An 8,465-nucleotide genomic window follows, 5' to 3' on the forward strand; every position below is an offset into this window, starting at 1 on the left:
TTGAGATACTTGAAAGGCATGTACACCAATGTGATACAAAGACTGGGTGTTTTGGGACAAAGTTGCACATTTAATGAGTCAAATTTGCTTCATAAATCTAGGTTTTACCTGTATTCAGGTGATCTCCTGCATTTCCTATGTCTTTGAACTTTTCATAGTCTCTCTTGTGATTAAGATATATAATCAACTTTCCAATGTTTGCTATATAGGATTCATGGAAAAAAGTATTTGGTGGGGAGGATAAACATGATTCTGACTGCCAATGGTTTAGTCTGACTTAATAAGCGAGATGGGATTTTTCCCTTGAGCTTGACCCCCTTCGTGGGCAGGAACTGGAGTATCTCATTTCACTCAGCCTGCAGTCCATGGACAGCTAAGTGTTAATAGCTCAGTGAAGGGTCAGGGTGACAGCCTCCTGCACTTGCCTTTTTTTGACAACCTAGTTCTTGTTCAGTGTCAGGGAAGAATCAGGTCACAGGAATTGTTTGAAAGATAATGAATGTGGAAGACTTTATTGAGCAGTAAAAGTGGCTCTCATGAAAGGGGAGCTGGAAAGGGGATGGTGCAGGATGAAGGTGATCTTTCCGTCAAACCCTGCCGTTCCTGGCTGGGCTGCCCTCTGAAACCACATCATCTGAAGTTAGCCACATTTATCCATAGTCTCTGATGCTCAGTTGTTTCTCTGCTCATTGCTCAGCTGCTTGTGTCTCCAAGGCTCAGCAGCCTGTATCCCTGAGGCTCGGCCACTTGTGTTGCTCTTTTTTTCCTTTTTTTTTTTTCTGCCAGCTGGTCTGATTTTTATGGGCACAGGATAGTGGGAGGGGCTGTCAAGGCATACAAACCAGAGCAACTCCATCTTAAATGGAGCTGGGTAAAATGAGGCTGAGACCTACTGGGTTGCATTCCCAGATGGTTAAGGCATTTTAAGTCACAGAATTAGAAAGTTGGCACAAGATACAGGTTATAAAGACCTTGCTAATACCACAGGTGGCAGTAAAGAAGCCAGCTAAAACCCACCAAAACCAAGATGGTGACAAGAGTAACCTCTGGTTGTCCTCACTGCTACACCCCCACCAGTGCCATGACAGTTTACAAAAGCCATCGCAATGTCAGGAAGTTACCCTAAATGGTCTAAAAAAAGGAGGCATGAATAATCTACCTCTTATTTAGCATACAGTCAAGAAATACCTGTAAAAATAGGCAACCAGCAGCCCTTGGGACTGCTCTATTTATTCTTCTTTCTTGATAAATTTGCTTTCACTTCCTCTTTAGACTTGCCCTGAATTCTTGCTTGCGCAAGATCCAAGAACCCTCTCTTGGGGTCTGGATCAGGATTCCTTTCCTATAACAGGGTGGGCTCAAAAGACAATCATTTGGGCTGAAAAATGGGGCCAGCTGTTTTCACTTAGGGCCCAGGTTCCAGGTTTGAGGGAGGCATTTAGTTGGGAGCCCCACCATTCTGTATCATTACGAGAGTCTACTTCAAAGAGTAAAATGCTTTGGCTGTGTTTAAAATTTTTTGGTTTTCGGCCGGGCGTGGTGGCTCACGCCTGTAATCCAGTTACTTTGGAGGCCAAGGCGGGCGGATCACCTGAGTTTGGGAGTTCAAGACCAGCCTGACCAACATGGTAAAACCCCAACTTAAAAAAAAAAAATTTTTTTTTGGTTTTCTTTTGAAATAGAGATGGCTCTCACCATGTTCCCCAGGTTGGTTTATGAACTCCTGGGCTCAGAGAATTCTCCCACTTCAGTCTCTGAAACTGATGGGATTACAGGTGTGAGCCATCACACCTGACTTGACTCTTTTTTAATTATCTCTCTTAAGATGGAAATGATTGACAGAAATTATTAAATCCAATCTAAAGTAAGTAAATTTATTTGGGGTGGGCAAATGAAAACGGTTTCTCCCTTTTGGTAGTGAATCTGCCTTTGCAAAAATTGTAGTAGTAAGGGAAATCTGACATAACTGACTCCATCTTGCTTCTACCAGGCTAAATTGCCCTTTTTTTTTTTGAGACAGTCTTGCTCTGTCACCCAGGCTAGAATGTGATGGTGTGATCCTTGCTCATGCTCACTACAACTTCTGCCTCCTGGGTTCAAGCAATTCTCATGCCTCGGCCTCCCAAGTAGCTAGGATTACAAGCATGTGACACCACACCCAGTTACTAATTTTTGTATATTTTGTAGAGATGGGGTTTCACTACGTTGTCCAGGTTGGTCCCAAACTCCTGCTCAGGCAATCCTCCCTTCTTAGGCAATCCTCCCTTCTTGGCCTCCCAAAATGCTGGGATTACAGGCGTGAGCCACCACACCTGGCCTACCATTCTATTGTTTAAAAAAAGCAACCACAAAATGTCTTTATTGCTTTTAGCGAAAGTGCTTCTCAAATTTCAGTGTGCATATGAAATACCAAGAGACCTTGTTAAAATGCAGAATAGGATTCAGTAGGTAGAGAGGAGTGCAGAGCTGAGATTCAGCTGAATGCTAATGCTGATGCTTGTGGTTCACAACCACTCTTTGACTAGCAAAGCCCTGATGCAGTGGTCCTCAACCTTGACTGCATATGGGAATCACCTACGGAGCTTTAAAGAATACTGGTATTAATGCCATTTCTTACAGTTTGTATGAACAATTTAAAAAAAAAGGATACTGGTATTTGAGTGTCACTCAGAGATTCTGAGTTCTTTGATATGGGCTGTGGGCTTGGTAGCAGAATTTTTTAAAACCTCGCAGGTTATATAATATGTAGCCAATATTAAAATCTCCTCTTATCGGCTGGGCTTGGTGGTTCTCACCTGTAATCCCAGTACTTTGGAAGGCCGAGGCGGGCTGATCACCTGAGGTCAGGACTTTGAGGCCAGCCTGATCAACATAGGGAAACCCTGTTTCTACTAAAAATACAAAAATTAGCCGGGCATGGTGCTGCACACCTATAATCCCAGCTACTCCAGAGGCTGAGACAGGAGAATTGCTTGAACCCAGAAGGTGGAGGTTGTAGTGAGCCAAGATAGTGACACTGCACTCCAGCCTGGGCAACAGAACGAGACTCTGTCTTTAAAATAAATAAATAAATAAATAAAGCTCCTCCTAGCTACAAGGACATCCTTCATCATATATTTCTAGAGTGTTTGAATTTTTTTCCAAATATTATGTTGCCTTGGATTTTAAGAAAAGGAAGATGAATTAGAAGAATGAGAAGGTAAAGAAAAGAAGGAAACAAGAAAGGGAATGAGGAAGAAGGGAAAAGAAGAAAGGAAGGAAAACTCTTCCTGGCCCTGTAGATACAGCCTTTTCCTTCTCAATCAAATTCCATAAATGTCCATTTCCACACTTCCCACTTGCATCTCAGCCCTTCTCAACCTGGCTTCTGTGTCCTTTTCTTCCTTAAATGTACTGACAGTGACCACATGCAAGGAGACACATCTGTTATTACCTTACTGATTTTTCTCGCTTATTTGACACAGCTGTCTAATGTTTTAGGAGCCCCTAGAAAGCGAAAGCATTGTCCATTAATTATTTTTCTCTTCACGTGAGAATAGTAAATTGTAAAATGATTTTGTATTGTCACTAAGCAAAGAACAGTGTTTAATGATACATAGGAGCAGATGAAATGCACAATGCATACACAAAGGTCTAGTTAAAAAAAAATCTCTTCATGTCCACGATTGTGATTGTTTTTTACTGTTTATTATTGCTACTGATAACCAAAATGAGTGACCAAGGCAAGGATCTCAGTCAATCATTAAGCCAGCTTTATGGTGTGCCTGAGAAAAGTACATGCTACACACATATCTATGGCTGTTTTTGCCAAAGAAGTTTTTGGGAGATTTAGTATTTCTACGTTTATACAGAAGGGGAAAGCATCTAGGAAGAGGGACAGGTAGGTGGTAAGGCAAATGGTTACATTCTTGTGAGACTTTAGCTAGTCCCCAGTAAATCTACACTTTTTACAAGATAAGGTGAATGTCTGAATTAAAAAAGGGAGTAAAGGAAGAATCCATTATGCAGACACATCTGGTGAGTGGAGGAATGATTGACCTCGTCTTGTCTTTGTTCCACATCTGAAAAGATAAGCTTGTAATGAACATTGTCAGTGTAGAATCTCAAAGAGAATTTAGTTTTAGGAGCCAGATTTAGATCACAGACCGAAAGTTACGAGTGGCATGTCTTTGTTTACTGGAGGCCAGGGAACAATTTACTTATGAATGTTCTGTGGGAACGGTCACTCTCAGTTGCCTGGGTTTTTTACCTTTCTGCAGGAATCTGGCATAGTGCTAATAACAGCTACTCATTTAGAAGAGAGCAGTTGCATGACTCAGCCTCTAGGCTTTACTTTCCCTTTGACATAGGAGTTTGAGTCTCCTGAGATTTTTTATTTTCCTTTATGCTGATATTACAGCCTGACAGGATCTTCTTGCCTGCTGCCTGAAAAAAACAAATGCACTGAGAACAGCAGGTTTTGCAGCAAAGAAAGCATTTCATTATTACAGGGCCAGCCAAGCTTGAGGATGGGAGAAATTTCTCAAATCTACTTCCCCAAGAATTCGGAGGCTGGTGGGTGGGACTGGGATTTTTTGTTTGTTTTTGAGATAGGGTGTCACTCTGTCTCCCAGGCTGGAGTGCAGTCATGGCTCATTCATGGCTCACTGCAGTGAGGCAGTCATGGTGCTATCATGGCTCACTGCAGCCTTGCCCTCCTGGGCTCAAGCTATCTTCCCACCTCAACCTCCTGGGTAGCTGGAACTACAGGCGTGTGCCACCATACCCAGCTAATTTTTGTATTTTTGTATAAAGATAGGTTTTCACCATGTTTTCCAGGCTGGTCTCAAACTCCTGGGCTCAAACTATCCACCCACGTTGGCCTCCCAAAGTGCTGGGATTACAGATGTGAGCCACCACACCTGGCCAAGGCTAGGGTTTTTAAGGGTACTTTGGTGGACAGGGAACTGGGGAACTGAAACAATTGATTGGCTGGGGATGAAATCACAGACAATCTAAATTGTTTTCACGCCACTGATTCAGATCCTGGGCGGGCATCCCAGGACCAGCTGATGTCTTCTTAGTCTGCCAAAATGCTAAATTGGAAAAATATCGCAACGTCCAGTTTTTTAGGTTTTACAGTAGTGATGTTATCTATAGGAGTAGTTGGGGAAGTTACAAATATTGCAGCCTCTGGGTATATGACTCTGGGGCAGCAAGCAACTTTCAGAAAGCAAGCTAGTTAGTGGCAGGTCTTTTTTTTTTTTTTTTTTTTTTGGCTTCCTCTTTCTTTATTGGGCGCTTTGCAGATGCCATGCAGGTCTAAAAGTTACACTGTTAAATAATTATTTAAAAACTGACCAGGACGAAGGTCCTGATCCAGAGCTCCAAACAAGAAGCAAAAAGGAATGGGGGCAGTGGGCATTCCTCCAACATCACCAAAACCCAGAAATAAAGGATCTTAAGCTCCTTTGAGGGCCAAATCCAGGCTTGGGCCCTTGGGCTAACCCTCAGGTGCCTCTGACTGCATCACACTCAGAATAAGGTAACCAGCAAGGGGCTGGAGGGAACGGCCAGCCAAGTCCAGACATGGACAGAAGTAACTGGAAGGAGGATGGGAAACAGACAGGTACTGTCTAGCTGTAGATAAAAGTGCAGCTAAGGCAGGTCGAGGGGCAGAGGAGAGGCTGGGGGAGCGGTATTGCTGCAATGCAGGAGTGTGTAGCCCCAGGGTCCTGTCCTGAGAGGCTGGTCAGGGTAGCAACTGTTAGTTACCAGATGGAGCTCCTGACCTGAACCCAGGTAGAGGACTCACACACTGTGGGTCCTCTTGGTGAGCTGGGGCTCCTCATCCACCAGCTTGGACTTGAGGTGCTCCTTGTAAGCTAGGATGTCTCCAGGCCACTTGGTGATTGTCTGCTTCTCACAGACCCAAATTTCCTGTGCGACCTGCTGAATGAGCCTGACCAGCATCATACCACCCTCAAACTCATTGATGGCATCTGCCAGGGCGTCGATGGTCTCAATATCCTGGTGATTAGTGGGCTCGTCCAGAAAGAGCATGTGGGGGTTCTGCCAGGCCAGCCAGGCCAGACACACTCAGCATTTCTGCCTGTCTGACAAGTTCCTGATTGAGCTCACCTGTTGTTTCCCAGTGAGACCATATGATCTTCCTCATTTTTTCCTTCTCCTTGATCTCTGGGTAGCACTTCATCGTGTACTCCAAAGGCGAGAGATCTAAGTCCAGCTGCTCTTGTAAGTGCTGATGGTAACGCCCTATCTTGACATGCGAGTGTTTTCGGATCATGCCATCTGTGGGTAGTAGCTCTCCAGGCAGCAGCTTCAGAAGAGTTGACTTTCCTGCTCCGTTGGGCCCTAACAGAGCCACTCGTGTGTCAAGGTCAATTCCAAATTCTAGATTATTGTAGATGCAAGGCCCATCTTTTGTATACCTGAAGCTCACATTTTGCACCATAATTACGGGTGGCGGGATCTTGCCACATGGTGGGAAGTAAAATGATAGTGTCTTGTTGCTCATGACCCTCTCTGTCAGTCCTGATGCCATCATTTTCTGTAGCGTCTTTTCCTTGCTCTGGTCCTGCTGGGCCAACTTGGCACTGCCGTGGCCAAACCTCACAATGTAATTCTTCATGTGTGCAATCTGATCTTGCTCCCAGTGAAACCTCTTCATCTGGTTCTCCTCCAGCTCTAGCCATGTCTTCACATACTGATCATAGTTACCCGTATAATGCTTCAGTCTCTTGTTATGCATGTGAATGATGTTGGTACAGACACCATTCAGAAAATCCTAGGAATGGGAGACAAGGACCATTGCGCTTAAAAGATGCACTTTAAAGTTTTTAGTTCTTCCAGCCACAAGCAAGCATCTAGGTCCAGGTGGTTGGTGGGCTCATCCAGAAGCGGCATGAAGGGCCAAATAAAGAGGGCTCTGGCAAGGCAACCCTCATCCTCCAGCCCCCACTGAAGTCTTTCAGCTTCTTGCGCTGCATGGCAGATGTGAAACCCAGTCCATATAAGATCCGCGAGGCCCTCATCTCTGCCTTGTCGGCATCCAGCTCCTCCAGGCATTCATAGAGCTCCGTGAGCTTCTCATACTTCGCATCCTCGTGAGCCAGCCACTCTGCCTCCCTCTCCAGCATGGCCCACTCTCTATTGACTTCCATCACACAGCAAGGGCGTCTTGTCACCAGGGGGCATCTCTCGAGTCAGGTGGTAGATGTCGATATGCTCAAGGATGGGCACTTCACGTTTCCCAATAGCAGAAAGCAACATGGACTTTCTAATTCCATTTAAGCCAATGAGACCATAAGGATGGCCTGAGTTTAATTCCCGTTTGGTGTCACTGAGCAGCTCTTGACAGTGAAAGGTGAGTGACAGGTTGATAATGTGAACATCAGTACTGTTGGGGTGAGAGGCCAGGATGCCAGTGGCAGCTCGAGCAGCAGCTTCATCTCAAAGTCCTCGAGCTCCTTGGTCAGCAAATCCACTTCTGTGGTCTCTCTGCCACTGGCCTCATTTTCCTCTGCCACCTGTGGATCTGTGACAGCATGTCCATTTTCTTCATGTCCTTTTCTGGGCCTCTGTCGAGCTTTGGCAGCCTCCTTCTTTTTGGCTGCCTTCTTCCTGGCCAGGTCGGAGGGCACGATGATGACCCACAGGGGTAGGTTCTGTTCTTTCAGGGAGCTGGGCCTCGCCACTCGGCCTCTGTCGCAACCTAAGCAGGTCATTTTTTAACTATGCCTTTTCTTTAGCAAATCTCAGGCCTCTTCCATAATTTTAAACTGTAACCTATTGTTAGTTTTCAGAAATATGGTTGCAATTTTTGAAAATGAAGGGGATCAGTTAAAGGACCCTTATGGCCTCAGCACAAGAATGAGGAAAAGTGGTGGGCATCGTGGCTCATACCTGTAATCCCAGCACTTTGGGAGGGAGAGGCAGGCAGATTGGTTGAGGCCAGGGGTTGGAGACCATCCTGGACAACTGGCGAAATCATGTCTCTACCAAAAAATACAAAAATTAGTAGCCAGGTGTGGTGACACATGCCTGTAATCCCAGCTACTTGAGAGGCTGAGGCGTGAGAATCACTTGAACCCTGGAGGCGGAGGTTGCAGTGAGTTGAGATTGCCCCACTGGACTCAGCCTGGGTGACAGAGTCAGTCCCTGTCAAAGAACAAAAAAAAAACAAGATAGAATGAAGTCATATATTTATAAGCAGAATGGAAGAAGCTACAAAGGGAGAGGAAGGGAAAGTGTAAGACAGAATGTCATAATTGGTAGGGCAAGATCTCAGAAGAGGTGGGAGGAATAGAATTGACAGCCTGGTAGAAGAAATGAACTTAGAAGAGGAATGGGAATTTGTGTTTGACACTGAAAGGAGGAGGAAATGGATGATAGACTTACAAGTGAGTTTAAGGGTCGGGGAGAAGGAAAGTGATGGAGTTGCCCCCTGCAGATCTTTGCTTCTC

At 45.1% G+C, this 8,465-nt stretch overlaps 1 pseudogene across 1 annotated transcript; it reads right to left on the bottom strand.

Annotated features, from left to right (window-relative positions):
- Nucleotides 1–5,234: 5,234 nt before the first annotated feature.
- On the bottom strand, nucleotides 5,235–7,747 carry LOC108307688 (annotated as a pseudogene). The gene has a single exon (XR_001826636.2). The product of XR_001826636.2 is annotated as an ATP-binding cassette sub-family F member 2-like (transcript).
- Between the last annotated feature and the right edge of the window lie 718 nt (nucleotides 7,748–8,465).

Source organism: Cebus imitator, unplaced genomic scaffold (genome assembly GCF_001604975.1).
Source record: "Cebus imitator isolate Cc_AM_T3 unplaced genomic scaffold, Cebus_imitator-1.0 Scaffold80, whole genome shotgun sequence".
In the NCBI taxonomy this organism is placed as follows: domain Eukaryota; kingdom Metazoa; phylum Chordata; class Mammalia; order Primates; family Cebidae; genus Cebus; species Cebus imitator.